General features: G+C 42.1%; 1 long non-coding RNA gene and 1 pseudogene across 1 annotated transcript in view; one reads left to right on the forward strand and one right to left on the reverse strand.

Moving 5' to 3' along the window:
• The window catches only part of LOC101039129 (small ribosomal subunit protein eS4-like), a 41,554-nt pseudogene extending 27,752 nt beyond the window's left edge, over positions 1-13,802 (forward strand).
• LOC141585685 (uncharacterized) overlaps positions 1-20,290 on the reverse strand; it is a 185,113-nt gene that overhangs the window by 7,737 nt on the left and 157,086 nt on the right. The gene's annotated exons all lie outside the window — the stretch shown is intronic.

Here is a 20,290-nt window from a genome sequence, read left to right on the forward strand (position 1 = left end):
AGTTCCTGTCATGCTGCTGCTTTTTTTCATAGATGCCCTGCCCCACACAGAGTAGTCTAGTCACAGTCTGCCAGCAGAGACATTGCTGAGCTGCCACAGGCTCTGCCCAGCTGCTGTGTGAACTGCCTTGGTAGTGGTGGTCACCCTTCCCTCCACTGAGCTGGACCACCCTGAGTCCAGCTGTGCTTGCTGTGAAACTCTCAGTCCAGAGCATTTCAATTTTCTTGTTTTGTGGGGGTGGTACCCATTGAGCCAGATTGTCTGGCTCCCTGTCTCTGCCCCCTCCCTTTCAGTCGAAGGGGCCACTCTCTCTCCCAGGTGTTCCAGGTGCCAGTTGAAATGGTCCCCCAGATTTGTGTGAGTTTCTGTGTGCCAAGCCAGCTGAAACCGCCATGCTGAAAACTTATGGTGCTTTTCGGCCCAGGAATCTCCTGGTCTGTGGGCAGTGAAGAATTGTTTGGAAATGCAGTGGGCACTCACCTTCTGCATTGTTCTTGCCGGGAACTGCATTCCGGAGTTGTTCCTATTTAGGCATCTTGGATCCTCCCTCCCCATAGGTTGTCTTTTCACTCAGTTATTTCCTTTGCTTTGCAAAAGCTTTTTAGTTTGATGCAGTCCCAATTGTCTATTTTTGCTTTTGTTGCCTGCACCTTTGATGTCATAACAAAGAAATCATTGCCAGAACTATGTCATAAAGCTTTTTCTCTCTGTTGTCTTCTAGAAATTTTACAATTTCAAGTATTTAATTCCTTTTTAGCTGATTTTGTGTGTGGTGTAAGATAAGGGTCCAGTTCCCTTTTTTAAATTTTGCATGTGGGTATCTTGTTTTCCCAATACCATTTGTTGAACAGACTATCCTTTCTCCACTATGTATTCTTGGCACCCTGTCAAAGATCAGTTGGCCATATATGGCTGCATTTATTTCTGGGCTCTCTATTCTGTTCTATTGATCTAATGTCTGTCTTTATGCCAGTACCCTACTGTTTTAATTACTGTAGCTTTGTAACATATTTTGAAACCAGGAGGTTGTGATGCCTCTACCTTTGTTCTTTTTTCTCAAGATTGTATTGGGTATTTGGAGGTCCTCTGTGGTTCCATATAAATTTCAGGATTGTTTTTTCTTCAACCGTAAAAAATTCCATTGGGATTTTGAAAGGAAATGCATTGAATCTGTAGATCATTTGGATACTGTGGGAATTTCAACAATATTAACTCTTTCATTTTATGAACATGGAATGTCTTTTCATCTATTTGTGTCTTCATTAATTTATTTCATCACTGTATTGCAATAGTCAATGTACAAGTCTTTTGCCTCTTTTGTTAAGGTTATTCATAAGTAACAATTGTTAGAAAACTATACCTCTCTGAACCTGCAAAGAATTCAAGAGAGTTCGGACTTTGCTCTAGATTAGGCTTTGGGTTAAGGAAATGTTGTGGCTGCTTTGATCTTCTATCTGGACCGCTCAAACAATAAACTCAAACATTCTCCATATTAGCAATAAGGCTGCTTTGCTTTATTATCATTCATGTATTTACTGGATTAGCACCTTTAATATGCTTTAAGAACTTTCCCTGTGCATTCACAACTTGGCTGACTTGCACAAGAGGCCCAGTTTTTAGCCTATCTTAGTTTTTGTCATGCCTTCCTCACTAAGCTTGATCATTTCTAGCTTTTGATTTAAAGTGAGAATTGTGGGACTCTTCCTTTCACTTGGACATTTAGAGGCCATTGTTGGGTTATTAATTGGCCTAATTTCAATATTGTGGTGTCTCAGGGAGTAGGGAAGCCCCAGGAGAGGGAGGTAGATGGGAGAATGGCTGGTCAGTGGAGCAGTCAGGGCACACACAATATTTGTCAATTAAGCTTGCCATTTTATGTGGGTGTGGTTTGTGGTACCCCAAAAACAATTACAACAGTAACATCAAAGATTACCACTCACAGATCACCATGAAAATATAAGAATAATGAAATTGTTTGAAATATTGCAAGAATTACCAAAATGTGACAGAGACCCTATATGAATACATGCTGTTGGGAAAATGGCACTGATAGACTTGCCTAATGCAGAGTCTTTTTTTAAAAAAAAATTGTTAAAAAAAACACAGTGTCTGCAAAATGCAATAAAGTACAGTAAAATGAGGTATACTTGAATCTCCATTGTATTGAGACTGTTTCCAGAGATTTATCCTGTTTCTTTATTTGGAATGTATTTCCCTGTTTCTTCATTTCCTTGAGTTTTTGTGTCAGTATCTATGCATTAGAAAATGCAGCCACCTTTCTCTATCTTCATGACTGAACGTGTGCAGGAAGAAATCCTCACCGGTCAGTTTGCCCAGAGATTTTAGGGGCCTCTCAAACCTTCATGCTTTATTCTCAGAGGCCCCTAAGGCATCTTGATCATGCTAGGTCTCATTAGTGCTCAAAGACAGAGGAAAGAGAAGTCAGTCCCTTGAGAAGGCCCTGGAAAAGTTGGAGGGCTGGGTACCTGCTTCAACTCTTCTTCCTAGGGAGAAGCTAGGAGCAGGGGGTTTCCCTCTGTTGGGTATGGTGCCGTGTTGGGGTAGGGATGAGAGTGTGTTTTGAATTTTCCTACCAGCTTCAATGTGGCTGGTTTCATGTTCATGCAGGGTACAGGAGCTTCTCAGCTTGTTTCTAAATTCCTCAAAAAGGGAATTTGTCCATGCATTGTTGTTGAGTTGGTATCTCCACTGGGAAAAGGAGAGACCAGGGCTTCCTGCTTGGACATCTTGCTGATGTTATCCATCCCGTGATATGTACATATTCAGTGATAAACATACATTTTTTATAGCCAGATAAATTGCTATTTTATGAAAACAGTGACTAGATAGATGGGAGATAGATGAAATTCTAAAATGAGGTTATTGTGTTACGAACTAATAATGTTATAGAAAGTAGGCTGCAGAATGAAAAGAATCTAGATTGTCACAGTTTTCTCCAGTTCACAGGTAGCAGCTCATTGCTCTTCTGCAGAACTATGGAAAAGGCAGAAGAGGGCATGAGTAAAGACTGATGACCTAGATGAGACAACCCTGTTCACTCTTCCTGCCAACATAGATGTTCTCTTTTGCTTCTAGACCAGCAAAGTATCTCGAAGTCTGGCCTTGAATGTGGTCATTGACAACACTAAATTTTACCTAAGAGTACTCTGTAACTTTTGGAAAACAGTGAAGGTTACGAAATCCCCCTACTTTCGTGTTCTGGGAAACAAAAGGCACGTACTGCAAAGATATTCCCCACCCCTTCCTCATATAATGTAGATAAGAGTCATGGATGCCCCTTAGTTCAACAGTTCCCAACCTTTTTGACACCAGGGACCAGTTTCATGGAAGAAAATTTTTCCACAGATGGGAGGAGGATGGTTTCGAGATGAAACAGCTCCACCTCAGGTCCTCAGGCATTAGATTCTCATAAGAAGCGTGCAACTTAGATCCCTCGCATGCACAGTTCACAGCAGAGCTTTGCAGTGTTATCTAGGCTAGTATGATGACCTTTTGGAAATAGGTTTCTCTGTAATAATCCCAGATTTATTTTTGCTTTTGATTTTGATGCCATATGGGTAAGGGGGAAAAAAAGAAGAAAAAAATCTGAATTTCACTGTGGGTTAAGAATGGGAGTTAGGATAAACATCTATTCACAAAAAGAAGTTCCTGAATACAACACTTATTTGAAAATGAGATATCTCAATAGATAGAACCAAAGCAAATAAATAAATAAATAAATAAATAACCCAGGGTGGAGAGATGTGAAATGTGCAATGAAAAGTACATGTTGTGTGCTGGGTGAGATGACTCATGCCTGTAATCCAAGCTACATGAGAGGCTGAGGCAGGACGATTGCTTGAGCCCAGGAGTTTGAGGCTGCTGTGAGCTATGACTGCATTACTGCATTCTGGCCTGGGTGACAGAGCCAGACTCCAATCTTTTTTTTTGAGACCGAGTCTCACTTTGTTGCCCAGGCTGGATTGCAGTGGTGTCATCTCAGCTCACTGCAGCCTCCGCCTCCTGGGTTCAAGCAATTCTTCTGTCTCAGCCACTGGAGTAGCTAGGAGGCATGTACCACCACGCCTGGCTAATTTTTGTATTTTTAGTAGAGATAGGGGTTTTGCCATGTTGTCCAGGCTTGTCTGGAACTCCTGAGCTTAAGCAATCCATCCACCTTGGAGTCCCAAAGTGCTAGGATTACAGGCATGAGTCACTACGCCTGGCCAGACCCTGGCTCCTAAAACAAACAAACCAAAAAACCAAAAAACGCATGCTGTGACATACAGAGAACAGGGTATCATCTGCAAAAATCCAACTCTAAATATCCCTGGGAAAGAAGATTATGAAGCACATGGAATAAAAAGAGGGCCCATTTTATATAAACATAAAGCTGTAAAAAGTTCTTTTTTTATTGATTGGACTTGAACTGCATTTGTAGAGAAAAACATATTCTAGGAGATTAGCCTTCTTTTTGCAAAATGTGTGTAGGATGTTTTTGGTTGCCAGTTTTCTTGAAAGACATCATTTTCTGGTGTGTTTTTTCTTCCAACCCTGCATTTTCAAGCTCGTATTGTTCTGGTGAACAAAGCAAGACTCTTTGATCTGGTTTGACACTTTATGCAGAGCAGAATTTTAGCTATCTGAAAAAAACGAACTTCAAACCTGTAGGAGGATTATTAAAAGGCATAAAACTTTATAACCATTAAGCAAAAACAGGTTGGTAGTTATACTTATTAAGGATAATTATAGCATTTAAGCTTAATGGCATAAATTGGTCAATGGATAATTTAATCTGGCAGACATCAAAATTACATTTAAATATGAGAAAGGAGACAAAAAACACAGAGATGGTTGTTAGATGGGCTCAAAAACTTTTGGAATGCCTTTCCAAAGCTTCATAATATCTCTTCATAATATCTCTTTAATGTCTTATTTCTTTCCTCGCTTAGAGTCGGGTTTATCTGAAATTGTGGCTTTTTGGAAAACTCTATTTCCACTCACTTCAGTTACAGTCACTTCAGTTATTATTGCAAACTTACTGTGAATATTTCAGCTCCATAACCACTCAAAGACATATTTGTCTTCATCTCAGCTCATCATTTGGGAGAACTGGGAGCCACCAAGGCCCATACAGGAACCCACCTGAAGCCAGGCACGATGGCTCATGCCTGTAATCCTAGCACTTTGGGAGGCCGAGGCAAGTGGATCACCTGAGGTCAGGAGTTCAAGACCAGCCTGGCCAACATGGTGAAACCCCGTCTCTACTAAAAATACAAAAATCATCCAGGCATGGTTGCGCACACCTGTAATCCCAGCTATGTGGGGGGCTGAGGCAGGAGAATCACTTGAACCCGGGGGGTGGAGGTTGCAGTGAGATCATGCCACTTTATTCCAGCCTGGACAAAAGAACCCAACTGAATTTGTAAAAGTCTGTTGTGGATTATAAGGAACAAGCTTATCTGTGAGAATTACGTAACTTTATAATCTTGTTAACTTAAAAATGTGGGCTAGATTCTACCTTGGGTTCCCTGATGAGATCTGCATCCATTATATTTGTCCCAGAATATTTTCCTCCTCTCTCCCTTTGAGGAATCACATGCCTGACACTATTACTGTTGTTGGGCAGAGCCCTACTAGCCAATAGTCTCAGAGGATTTTCTAGCTAAGAAGAGCTTAGTGGTGGGGGAGTGGCTGTGAGGATTAGCTCATTAATTATGCAGAGATGCAGGCTGCATAATGACTGGCAAAAGCATGGATAAAAGGGTGATGCAGATATTTTTCAGGGACAAGCTTTGGCCTTAGAGATTCCGTTTCTAGAGGCAGGACAGACTCAGGAAGCCCAGGGCGCCAGGAAATGTTGGTGTGAGGTAAGGGTTGTGGCTGCTCCACCGATCTGCTGGCCCCGACTTTGTGCTGAGAGGGCTGTGGATCACTGCGGCTCCCCACCCCACACAAGCTCCTATCCACTAAGGTTACACCATTAAAACAGCTTTACTCCTGGAGGATTTAGTAATTAATCTGTCACTGTGTCACCATGGCAACATATTTGTTTATCTCAAATGCCATGAGCTCAAGGGGCCAGGATTTGACAAACTGCTTTACCTAGTGCCCTAGCTAGCGATTAGCAAAGGATTATGTTGTAGAACACAGCGCATGCTGGTTGGTTCCAAGGCAAAGGAGGCTTAGGGAACTAATGTTCATTTTTCCTCCTTTAGAAGTGGCTGAGATTTCATTAAGGGATTGGGGAACAGCAGACCCCTTCTGGTCATGACTTCCCAGGGGCACTAAAAGAGAAATCCTCTGCTGTCCTCCACTCTGCTCTCCTCTCTTCCATGCCTTCTTTCTCTTCTCCCATTCATTAATTCAATAATTTTAGGGAAGGATAGAATATGCAGAGATTTAATTCATTCACCTCAATTTTTAGGGGCATGCACTGGTATAAGACTTTTCTCTCATTTTGTTTCATTTAATTCCTCCTTCTCATCTCTGATGCCACAGATGTTTTCTTCCCTGTTATAAGTGGTTTTTATTGGATTTTCTTTTTCTCTCTCTTTCTTTCTCTTCTTCCTTTCTTTCTTTTTCTTTCTTTTCTTTCTCTCTGTCTCTCCTCTCTCTTTTAAAAAAGAGAGTCTCAATCTGTTGCAGGGTGAAGTACAGTGGCACGATCAGGGCTCACTGCAGCCTTGACTTTCTGGACTTAAGTGATCCCTCCATCTCAACCTCCGTAGAGTAGCTGGGACTACAGGCACATGTCACTATGCCCGGTTAATTTTTAAATTTTTTTTTGTAGAAACAAGGGTCTCACTATGTTGCCCAGACTGGTCTCCAACTCTTGGGCTTAAACAATCCACCCGCCTCAGCTTCCCAAAGTGCTGGAATTACCGGCATGAGCCACAGTGCCCAGCTTCAGAGTTTCTTGTTCAGGTGGCTTACAGAGGGAAAAATCTCAAGAAATACTGGTTAGGTGAGCGGAAGAGGGAAAGTACTACAGGAAGAAGAGGGCTCAGGCACATCTAGCCTCAGCCGACTGATGGTGAGCTCTGGAGCATGAACAGCACTGCAGGGTTGCCTTCCCCTTCCCTGTCCTGCTGACCTTACCTGGAGGCAAGGGGTAGGCCTGCCATCCATGGGGCTGAGGGTTGCCAGCCAGCCAGCTCTCCTCTGCTGAGGGCAGCTCCCCAAAGAAGCAGGGCAGCTATGAGACATTTGCAGCCAATTCACACAGCAGCTGGGAGGATTGGGACTCCAGAACAGTGAAAGAGATTAGGTGGGACACCAACCGCTACAACAGGGAATCACATTCATGTTTAATAAGCATCTGTATGTCTGTGTGTTTATCTGTTACAGCAGAATGTTTAGTGCTCATTCAAAAAAATGTATTGAATCCCTACTCTGTGCCTATTTCTATTCTAAAAGCTGGGAGGTTGTAGTCATGATGAAAACAGATAGGATCATCCCTGCCCTTTGGTTGTTATTAAGCGGAAGAAATAGATAGTAGACAACAATTCACACAAATGAACATTCCAGAATGCAAAATGTAATACATGCTGAGAAGGAGAAGCTGAGGTGTGACAAGAGATCACAGTGGAAGGCGAGATGCATGCTGGGTGGAGGGAAGGCCTCCCTGGGGATGGGTGTTTATGGCAGTGACCTAGAAAGGAGTCGGTGTGAGCTGGAAAGAGAATGGGAGGGAGGCTGCTCCAAGCAGAGGTAACAGAGAGAGCACTGTCCTGACCTGGAGAAAGACCTCCATGGTTTCAGGGAATTGAAAGGAGGTCTGTGTGGCTGGACACAGTGACCAAGGGGTGAAGGACATGAGAACAACAAGAAAGGGGGCCCATGGCAGCAGATGCCAGGCCTCGGAGGTCATGTTTGGGACGGAGCTCTCAATGAAAGCCAATGGAAATACACTGACGCCTTTGTCAAGAAAGAGACATGATGACCATGGTGGCTCAAGGGCTGTGCGAGGTTTGGAGAAGGCAGGAATGGAAGCTGGGAGGCTGGTGGAGGTCGAGGGAGAGATGCCAGCACTCTGGACTTGAGTAGTGGCAGTGGACATGAGGAGAAGCAGTTGGGAGAGGAGATTTCAGAGGGAGAAGGCGCAGGGATTGCTGAGGGTTTGGGTGCAGGAGTGAGGGAAGGCAGGTGTGCAGGTTCACACTCATGTGGACAGAAGTGCCATTTTCCAGCAGGAGATGCAGGGCAGGAAGTTGGGAGGATGTGTTCACAGCTCAGGACTGGAAATTTAAGCCCAGTAGTTGTCAGCACATAGGTAACACTTGGAACCCAGAGAGAAAGTATTGCTAAGAAGCAAAAGGAAAGAGAGCAGGACTGAAGTCCATGCGAAGAGGGGGAAACCACCCAAGTGTCCGAAGCAGAAACCAGAGAGGCAAGAGGAACACAAAACATGGCAGCAGTGAACCCAGCAGAGGAAGTTTCAGGAAGGAGGGTGATCAGTCCTGGGGTATGCCCACTGTGGGGTTCCAATCAGATGGTCTTTGGACAGGGCCGCAGAAGGGTGCGGTGGAACATGAAGGCTGCAGGTGGCTTTCCACAGGTGCAGCTGTGCTGGGAGATGAGGGAAGGCAGGCCGGATGCAGGACACTCTTAAATAAGTTTAGTTATTTGTGGAGGAGAAGGGGCTGCCTCTGGACTGGGAATCAAGAACACATTTGTTTTTTTTTTGTTTGTTTGTTTGTTTGAGACAGAGTTTCGCTCTTGTTGCCCAGACTGGAATGCAATGGTGCGATCTTGGCTCACTAAACCTCTGCCTCCCAGGTTCAAATGATTCTCCTACCTCAGCCTCCCAAGTAGCTGGGATTACAGGCATGCGCCACCACACTCAGCTAATTTTTGTATTTTTAGTAGAGACGGGATTTCTCCATGTTGGTCAGGCCTGTCTTGAACCCCTGACCTCAGGTGATCCTCCCACCTTAGCCTCTCAAAGTGCTGGGATTACAGGTGTGAGCCATTGCGCCAGGCCAAACATTTGTTTTTTTAAGATGGGGGAGATGGTTGAATGCTGGGTAAGAGTTGGATTATGGGGAGAGTCAAGGGTACAGGAGAGAGAGGGGTTAATTGCTATGGAGAAGTCTCTACAGAGGTGGGAGCAGGTGGAAGCAGACCACTATTCCCATTATCTGGCCAATGCTGAGCCCATGCACACTGGGGTCCCAGCCTAGAGAGATGACAGCAGAGGAGGGATGGGAACATCTGTGTGGTGAAACCATCCCTATAGACTTTATACAATTAATCAGGGAAGAAGGAAGGGGGAGAAACGAAGATGAACCAAGCTTGCAGCACACTCAACAGTAACCACGAGGTCTCCTTGCTCTCTGCTCTGCTTCCTCAGAGCTGTTTGGGGCCTATTGACTCAGAATTATATAGACCCTGTTATGAGGTGATCCTTCCCCTTAGCTGTTCTGTAGATAACAACCTGAACATTATAAAACATTAAGTTTTCCATTTGAGATACTCTTTCAGGTTCTACATACCAATGAAACTACTGATGCCAGCTGGTCTTAAGGACCCCACAGGAGCTGACTCACCAAAGAATGCAGTTTTCACATCCTGACGATTTCCTCCCCCTTACCACAACTAATCAAACAAATTCCTTGATACTGACTGGCACTGGCCGAGGCTTCCACATGTGGCTCAGTGGATATGTAACAGGATCGTTTGCCCAATGCCTGGCAAGTCAATATACCAAGGCAACGGGGATTGCTGCAGAGAAAATATCTAATAATCACAGGACAGCTAAATGAGGAGGTGGGAGGAAACCTCCAATCCACTAACTTAAGGAATTTGGGACTAGGGATTTTAAGGGCTTTGGAATGGGCTGATGTATGGGGATTGTAGGTTGGTGGAAGAGTGCAGGGGGAAGTCATTGGACAGAGAGATGGATAAACTGCATTCTCATGCTGATTTGGTTTCTCATGGGGTCTTTAAACTGGTTGGCATCAGCCTTTCCTGATGGAATTCAGGATATGAAGAATATCTTGAGCAATTCTTAAACAAAAGTTATGATTCTAACATCAGAAGTCCTATCTATGGGAAAATGGGGATTTAAACAGTCAGTATCTAGTGTTGCATGACTCAGTTATAAGGAAGTGGGCCAGAGTACAGCCTAATTAATGCTTAATTATAACTAAATTTCTGCCCCAAACATGGCATATAAATTCTTGTTAACCCTATGAGGATGGTTTTAGACCCTCTCTTGGGGGATCCGTCTTCCTTCAGGTCTAACCCTGAACCACGCTTCTGCAGGTATCTGGTTCCTGGCTCAGTCAGCAATGCCAGAGCTAGTTCAGCCCATCAGGGCAACCCTCCCCTCAGGCCCCAGACTCCCCCCTACTCCTGGCCACTGAATAATGAAGCCCACCAAATCCTGAGATGGCACTGTCAACCCTACTTTCCCACTGGTCCCTAATTCCACATCTCCCATAGTCTTCGATTATTTCCAGGGCTGCCTTGAAACATAAAAGATATTCAAAGCAAATCTGTTGGCAGTCAACTTAATTCATACAAGCATTCCTTTAAGGCATTTATAGGGATGGCAGAGAATCAAACAATGGGTTGGATACCCTGCCCTGGAAAATGGGTTTCTTTGCTGATGCTGCTATTGGAAATAGTGCCATTAATTTTGTAAAAGAGGTATCATATTCAGAAAGACTCTGTCAATCACTGTAAATGCTTTGGTGCCTTAAACAGTTATGAAATATGGAAGCTGAGGATGTAGGAGCCTGTTGGAGTGCGCCCATTCCTGGATCTGGCATGCAGTTGCCTTTGAAGCTGTACCTCTCAGATGGCTTTGATCCTTCCAGGCCCAGAGATAAAGACAAGATGAGAGAGGTGTTATTAGTGTTATTATTTACACTTAGTGGAGCTTACCTGTGGGGCCTCTTTTGTAAAGTGCTTGAGGCACTGCTGATTTATAAGTAATTTCACTTCTCACAGCATCACTTCTGGGTGGAGGAAGAAGGCTGGAGGAAGCTCTAGAAATAATAACTTTTCTCCAAGTTAGAGTACTCATTAAGCCCGGCCTAGTGGGAACATGTATTCTATTTATTGTATCCTTTTACTGGAAATTATTTCTTTAGTAGAAGCTCATGTGCCTCAGTGACCTGGAATGGTGGTTCTCGAGTAATTTCTATCATTCTCCCCTGTTGAAAGCTTATGTATGGAGAACATCTGGGTAAGAGTCACAGCTTGGAAAAGAAGGCAGTGATTAGGGATTTCTAATTTTATTATTATTATTTTTAACGTTTGTTGAGGTTGGTTTACAATCCAGGACATGGTTAATCTTAGTAAATGCTCCATAGGCACTTGAAAAGCACAGGTATTCTTGGGTTATTTTTTCTACTAAATCCTGTTGGTTGAAGGTGTTGTTCAATTCTTCTATATCCTTATGATTTTCTTTCTTTTTTTTAATTCTAGAGACAGGGTCTATCTCAGTTGTCCAGACTGGAGTGCACTGGTGCAGTCATAGCTTACTGCAACCTCAAACTCCTGGGCTCAAGTAATCCTCCTGCCTTAACCTCCTGAGTAGCTAGGAGTACAGGCTTGTGCTACCATGCCTGGCTAATTTTTAATATTATTACTTTTTTCTCTTTCTGTGCCTAATGCAGCCATGTCTTGTGGTCCCAAGAGGCATCTGAAGCAGGTAGCAGGTCCAAAGCATTGGATGCTGGATAAACTGACTGTTCCTCATCCATCCACCAGTCCCCACAAGTTGAGAGACTATGTCCCTCTCATCATTTTCCTAAGGAACAGACTTAAGTACGCCTTGACAGGAGAGGAAGTCAAGAAGATTTGCATGCGGCATTTCATTAAGATCAATGGCAAGGTCTGAATTGATATAACCTACCCTGCTGGATTCATGGATGTCATCAGCATTGATGAGATGGGAGAGAATTTCTGTCTGATCTATAACAACAAGGGTCGCTTTGCTGTACATCATATTACACTTGAGGAGACCAAGTACGAGTTGTGCAAAGTGAGAAAAATCTTTGTGGACACAAAAGGAATCCCTCATCTGGTGACTCATGATGCTTACACCATCTGCTACCCTGATCCTCTCATCAGGGTGAATGACACCATTCAGATCAATTTGGAGACTGGCAAGATTACTGATTTCATCAAATTCGACACTGGTAACCTGTGTATGGTGACTGGGGGTGCTAACCTGGGAAGAATTGGTGTGATTACCAACAGAGAGAGGCACCCTGGATCTTTTGACGTGATTCACGTCAAAGATGCCAATGGTAACAGCTTTGCCACTCGACTTTCCAACATTTTTGTTATTTGCAAGGACAATAAACCATGGTTTTCTATTCCTCGAGGAAAGGGTATCTGCCTTACCATTGCTAAAGAGAGAGACAAGAGATTGGCAGCCAAACAGAGCAGTGGGTGAAATGGTCCCTGGGTGACATGTTAGATCTTTGTACATAATTAAAAATAACGTGGCATGATTGATAGCCAAAAAGAAAATAAAACAATTTTTTTTGGTAGAGACAGTGTCTTACTAAGTTTCCCAGGCTGTTCTCAAACTCAAGTGGCTCTCCTGCATTGGCCTCCCACAGTGCTGGGATTATAGGCATGAGCTGGCTCCTTGTGGATTTTCTGTCTAGTAGTTCTATCAATTAATGAGAGAAGAGTGTTAAAGTCTCCAACTATAATAATAGATTTGTCAGTTTCTTCCTTTGGCTTTATTAGTTTTTGCCTCACGGTTTTGGAAGATCTGTTTTTGGTGCATACACACTTAGGTTTGCTCTCTCTTATTGGTAGATTGATCTTGATCTATTATCATGTAAAGTTCCTCTCTGTGACTGATAATTTCCTTGCTCTGAAGTCTACTTTGATATTCATATAGCCATTCTTCCTTTTTGAAATATAATACTTACATGATATATCTTTTTCAATGCTTTTACTTTTTACTTAGCTATATCATTATGTTTAAATTGAGTTTTTTATAGACAGTCTATCATTGGGTAATGTTTTTAAATCTACTCAGCCAGTATTATCTTATTTTTAATAAAATTTTCTACACATAATAATTATATGTATTTATGGAGTAAAATGTGATGTTCTGATACACAAATACATTGTGTAATGATCAAATCAGGGTAATTAGCATATCTAATCACCTCAAAACATTAATTTTTTTTTGTCACAGGCACATACAAAATCCTCTTTTCTAGCTATTTTGAGACACTCTACTGTGTAGTAGGACACCAGAACTTATTCTTCCTTTCTAATTGTAACTTTGTACCCATTGCAATTCTGTCTTTTAATTAATGTATTTAGTCCATTTACACTTAAAGGAATTATTGATATGTTAGAGTTTAATTTGGTTACTGTTGGTTCCCTGTTTCTTGTTACCTGGTTATGTTTCTTCTGCCTTCTTGTGGGTTACTTAAATACTTTTTAGAGTTCCACTTTAATTTATTTATAATTTTTTTTAGTATACCACTTTGTATAGTTTTTGTAGGGGTTGTTTTAGCTACGATTCTATTCATATGTAAGTTATCACAGCCTATTGCTATCAGTGTGTTACCATTTCTATTGAAGGGCAGAAAGCTTACTTCCTTTTAATTCCTTTATCCTCTACACCTACAAAAATATAATTGTCCTAAGTATAACCTCTACATACCTATCAGAAAATGTATAATTTTTGCTTTAACCATAAATATGATCAAAGAAATGAATGAAATGAAGGATAGGATGTTATGTTTACTTCTATTTTTACTGAAATGGAATAATAAAAGGCTGAAAATCCCAGCATTTTATTATCATTGTCTTTCTGTTTTGAGGGATTAATTTAGTCATTCTTTAAGGGTAGATCTGCTATCAATACATTCTTGGTTTCTCTATACCTGAGACTCTTTTCCCCTTACATTCCTGAAGAATAGTTTCACCATCTATGTAAGATTTGTGATTGGCAGGCCTTTCTCTCAGCACTTGGAAGATGTGCCACTTCCTTCTGGACTCCGTGGTTTCTGATGAGAAAGCTGTTCTTCACATTGATGTTCCTTTACAGGCCATCTGTTGTTTCTGTCTAGCTGTGACCTTTGTCTTCAGTTTTCAGAAATTTAATTATGATATGTCTTGGTGTAGGTTATGCTGGATAGATTATTTTATTTGGAGTCTGCTGAACTCCTTGGATCTGCAATTTTATATCTTTTGCCAAATTACATTTTTTTCCCCATTAAGATGGAGTCTTACTCTGTTGCCCAGGCTGGAGTGCAGTGGCTCAGTGGTGTGATCTTGGCTCACTTCAACCTCTGCCTCCCTGGTTCAAGTGATTGCCCTGCCTCAGTCCCAGGTAGCTGGGACTGCAGGTGCACTGGATGGGTGGCTGGTTGCCAGGGGACCCAGCTGGGACCGTGCCTGGCTAATATTCGTATTTTTAGTAGAGGTGGGGGTTCACTATGTTGTCCAGGCTGGTCTTGGACTGCTGAACTCAGGTGATCCACCTGCCTCAACCTCCCAAAGTGCTGGGATTACAGGTGTGAGCCACTGTGGCTGACCGAAAATTATCTTTTTCTTTTGTTTTGTTTTCCGAGACAGGGTCTCACTTTGCCACCCAGGCTGGAGTGCAGTGGTGTGATCTTGGCTCACTGCAGCCTTGACCTACTAGTTTCAAGCAATCCTCCTGTCTCAGCCCCCCAAGTAGCTGGGATTACATGTGCACACCTCAATGCCAGGTGAATTTTTCTGTAGAGATGGGGTTTTGCCATATTGCCCAGTCTGGTCTTGAACTCCTGGCCTCAAGTGATTGGACAGCCTTGACCTCCCATCATGCTGGGATTATAGGCGTGAGTCATTGTGCTTGGCCTATGGGAAATTTTCAGCATTATTTCTTTGCATACTTTTTCTATCCATGCTCTTTCTCCCTTTTTTTCTGGACTTTAATGATATGAACATTGGATCTTTTGTGATTGTCTCAGGGATATCTGAGGCTCCGTTGTTTTCTTTTTAGCCTATTTTGTCTTCATGGTTCAGATTGCGTATATACTACTGACTTATCCTCAAGTTCACAGATTCTATTCCTGTCATCTCCACTCTACTATTGAACCCATTCAGTGAGTTTTTAATTTTGATTCTAGTATTTCTAAGTTCTAGAATTGCTATTTGATTTTATTTTTTGCTGAGATTTTCTATGTTTTCATTTGTTTCAAGGTGTAATATTATGGAATATATATTTTGATTTTTGTCCACAATTTCTGGCTCATAACTCTTGTAATTTCCTAAGTGGCTAGAGCAATAGAAGAATTTTTTGTTAAAACATTTGACCTTTTATCCTTGGATCTGAAACAGTTTTAGAATACCTCCGAAGTTGTAAGGTGAACGTGTCTTTTGTTATTTATAGCAATCCCGTTTTGACCACACTTGACTTTGTTAATGAGGTGGTTTTTGGAGAGTCCCTAGATAACCCCCAGATGGGTGGCTGGTTGCCAGGAGACCCAACCATGTGATTAATGAGTAGGAACTCACAGCCCTATCCTCCACCTTGGGGGACAGGAGAGGGCCTGAAGTTTGAATTGATCCCAGTGGCCAATGATTTAATCATGCCTACATTATGAAACCTCCATAAAACTCAGAAGGACAGGGTTTGGAGAGCTTGCAGAAGCTGGACACGGAAGTTCCTGGAGAGTGGCATACCAGGAGAGGACATGGAAGCTATACACCCCTTCCAACTGGCTGTCCATCTGGATCCTTTGTAAAATCCTCTATATTAAGTGGGGAAATATAAGTATTTACCCGAGTTCTGTGAGCCACTCTAGCAAATTAATCAAACTCCAGATGGAGATCATGGGAATCTGTGACTTAGAGCCAATTGGTCAGAAGTGTAAGGTACAATGAATACTATTAATACTTGTGACTGGCATGTGAAATGTGGGGGGCGGTCCTGTGGATTGAGCCCTCAGTCTGAAACCATCCCTACAGGGTTAACAAGAATTACATGCTTGGTTCTAGATAGAAATATAGTTATAATTAAAATGTTTCTGGGGTCATGGGCAAGATGACCAAATAGGAACATCTCCGGTCTGCAGCTCCCAGCAAGATCAATGCAGAAGGTGGTTGATTTCTGCATTTCCAACTGAGGTACCTGGCTTATCTCATTGAAACTGTTTAGACAGTGGTTGCAGCCTACGAAGGGCAAGCTGAAACAGGGTGGGGTGTTGCCTAACCCAGGAAGTGAAAGGGGTTGGGGAACTCCGTACCCTAGCCAAGGGAAGCTGTGAGGGACTGTGCCATGAAGAACAGTACATTCTGGCCCAGATACTACACTTTTCCCATGGTCTTCACAACTTGCATATCAGGAGATTCCCTCGAGTGCCTATGCCACCAGGGCCCTAGGTTTCAAGCACAAAACTGGGCAGCCATTTGGGCAGTCACTGAGCAGGAGATTTTTTTCATACCCCAGTGGCACCTGGAATGCCAGCAAGACAGAACCATTTGCTCCTCTGGAAAGGGAACTGAAGCCAGGGAGCCAAGTGGTCTAGCTCAGCGGATCTCACCCCCATGGAGCCCAGCAAGCTAAGATCCACTGGCTAGAAATTCTTGCTGCCAGCACAGCAATCTGAAGTCAACCTGGGACACTCCAGTTTGGTGGACACATCCACCCTAACTGAGGCTTGAGTAGGCAGTTTACCCCTCACGGTGTAAACAAAGCCACCAGGAAGTTTGAACCAGGTGGAGCTCACCACAGCTTGGCAAAGCTGCTGTAGCCAGACTGCCTCTCTAGATTCCTCCTCTCTAGATAGGGCATCTCTGAAAAAAAGGCAGCAGCCCCAGTCAGGGGTTTATAGATAAAACTCCCATCTCCCTGGGACAGAGCACCTGAGGGAAGGGGCAGTTGTGGGCATAGCTTCATCAGACTTAAATGTTCCTGCCTGCCAACTCTGAAGAGAGCAGTGGAGCAGTGGATCTCCCAGTGCAGCACTTGAGCTCTGCTAAGGGACAGACTGCCTCCTCAAGTGGTTCCCTGACCTCTGTGCCTCCTGACTGGGAGAGACCTCTCAGCATGGGTCAACAGACACCTCATACAGGAGAGTTATGGCTGGCATCTGGCAGGTGCCCTTCTGGGACGAAGCTTCCAGAGGAAGGAACAGGGAGCAATCTTTATTTTTCTACAGCCTCCACTGGTGATACAGGCAAACAAGTCTGGAGTGGACCTCCAGCAAACTCCAGCAGACCTCAGCAGAGGGACCTGACTGCTAGAATGAAAACTAATAAACAGAAAGGAATACCATCAACATCAACCAAAGGACATCCACACAGAAGCCCCATTTGAAGGTCACCAACATCAAAGACTAAAGGTAGATAAATCCACAAAGAAGAGGAAAAACCACTGCAAAAGGCTAAAAATTCCAAAAACCAGAATGCCTCTTCTCCTCCAAAGGATCACAACTCCTTGCCAGCAAGGGAACAAAACTGGACAGAGAATGAATTCTATGATTTGACAGAAGTAGATTGCAGAAGGTGAGTAATAACAAACTCTTCCGAGCTAAAGGACCATGTTCTAACCCAATGCAAGGAAGCTAAGAACCTTGAAAAAAGGCTAGAGGAATTGCTAATTAGAACAACCAGTTTAGAGAGGAACATAAATGACCTGATGAAGCTGAAAAACACAGCACGAGAACTTTGTGAAGCATACACAAGTATTAATGGCTGAATTGATCAAACAAAAGAAAGGATATCAGAGATTTAAGATCAACTTAATGAAATAAAGTATGAAGACAAGATTAGAGTAAAAAGAATGAAAAGGAACAAACAAAGCCTCCAAGAAATATGGGGCTATGTGAAAAGACCAAATGTACATTTGATTGGTGTATCTGAAAGTGATGGGGAGAAAGGAACCAAGTTGGAAAACACTTTTCAGGATATAATCCAGGAGAATTTCCCCAACCTAGCAAGACAGGTCAACATTCAAATTCAGGAAATACAGAGAACATCACAAAGATACTCATTGAGAAGAGCAACCCCAAGACACATAATTGTCAGAGTTACCAAGGTTGAAATGAAGAAAAAAATGTTAAGGACAGCCAGAGAAAAAGGTTGGGTTGCCCACAAAGGGAAGCTCATGAGACTAACAGAGGATCTCTCAGCAGAAACCCTACAAGCCAAAAGAGAGTGGGGAGCAATATTCAACATACTTAAAGAAAAGAATTTTCAACCCAGAATTTCATATCTGGCCAAACTAATATTCAGAAGTGAAGGAGAAATAAATCCTTTACAGACAAGCAAATGCTAAGAGATTTTTGTCACCACCAGGCATACCTTACAAGAGCTCCTGAAGGAAGCACTAAATATGAGGAAAAAAATCAAAACCAACCAACCAAAAAAAAAAAAAAAAATCCACCAGTACAAGCCACTGCAAAAACATACCAAATTGTAAAGATCATCGACACTATGAAGAAACTGCATCAACTAACAGGCAAAATAACCAGCTAGCATCATAACGACAGGACCAAATTCACATATAACAATATTAACCTTAAATGTAAATGGGCTAGATGCCCCAATTAAAAGACATGGACTGGTAAATCAGATAAAGAGTCAAGACGCACCAGTGTGCTGCATTCAGGAGACCCATCTCATATGCAAAGACACAGACACTCAAAATAAAGGGATGGAGGAATATTTACCAAGCAAATGGAAAGCAAAAATAGCAGGGATTTCAATCCTAGCCTCTGATAAAACAGATTTTAAGCCAGCAAAGTTCAAAAAAGATAAAGAAGGGCGTTACATAATGGTAAAGAGATCAATACAAGAAGAAGAGCTAACTATCCTAAATGTATATGCACCCAACACAGGAGCACCCAGATTCATAAAGCAAGTTCTTAGAGACCTACAAAGAAACTTAGACTCCCATACAATAATAGTGGGAGACATTAACACCCCACTGTCAATTTTAGACAGATCAGTGAGATAGAAAATTAACAAGGATATTCAGGACTTGAATTCAGCTCTGGACCAAGAGGACCTAATGGACATCTACAGAGCTCTTCACCTCAAAACAACAGAATATACATTCTTCTCAGCACCGCATTGCACTTATTCTAAAATTGACCACATAATTGGATTTAAAACACTCTTCAGCAAATGCAAAAGAATAGAAATCATAACAGTCTCTCAGACCACAGTGCAATCAAATTAGAACTCAGGATTAATAAACTCACTCAAAACTGCACATCTACATGGAAACTGAACAACTTTCTCCTCAAAGACTACTATTCTCCTGAAAATTTTTGAATAATGAAATTAAGGTAGAAATAAGTTCTTTGAAACCAATGAGAACAGAGACACAATGTACCAGAATCTCTGAAACACAAAGAAAGCAGTGTTTAGAGAAAAATTTATAGCACTAAATGCCCACAGGAAAAAGCAGGAAAGATCTAAAATCAGAGTGAAAAGAACTAAGGAAGCCAGAGAAAACAAATTCCAAAGCTAGCAGAAGACAAGAAATAACCAATATCAGAGCATAACTGAAGGAGATAGAGACACAAAAACCTCTTTTAAAAAAAATCAATGAATCCAGGAGCTGATTTTTGAAAAGATTAACAAAATAGAGACTGCTCGCCAGAATAATGAAAAAGAAGAGAGAAGAATCAAAGAGACACAATAAAAAAAAATGATAAAGGGGATATCACCACTGATCCCACAGAAATACAAACTACCATCAGAGAATACTATAAACAACTCTATGCAAATAAACTAGAAAATCTAGAAAAAATGGATAAATTCCTGGACATACATACCCCCCAAGATGAAACCAAGAAGAAGTCGAATCCCTGAACAGACCAATAACAAGTTCTGAAATTGAGGCAGTAATTAATAGCCTACCAACCAAAAAAAGCCCAAGACTAGATGGATTCACAGCCAAAGTCTACCAGAGGTACAAAGAGGAGCTGGTACTATTCCTTCTGAAACTATTCCAAATAATAGAATAAGAGGGACTCCTCCCTAACTCATTTTATGAGGCCAGCATCATCCTGATACCAAAACCTGGCAGAGACACAACAACAAAAAATTTCAGGCCAATATCCTTGATGAAATAAATGTGAAAATCCTCATATGCAGATGAATAAACATAATCCATCACATAAACAAAACCAATGAAAATTGGCCTTTGATAAAATTTAACACCCCTTCATGCTACAAACTCTCAATAAACTTGGTATTGATGAAACATATCTCAAAATAATAATAGCTATTTATGTCAAACCCACAGCCAATATCATACTGAATGGACAAAAGCTGGAAGCATTCCCTTTGAAAA

Source organism: Saimiri boliviensis, chromosome 9 (assembly GCF_048565385.1).
Source record: "Saimiri boliviensis isolate mSaiBol1 chromosome 9, mSaiBol1.pri, whole genome shotgun sequence".
Classification (NCBI taxonomy): Eukaryota; Metazoa; Chordata; class Mammalia; order Primates; family Cebidae; genus Saimiri; species Saimiri boliviensis.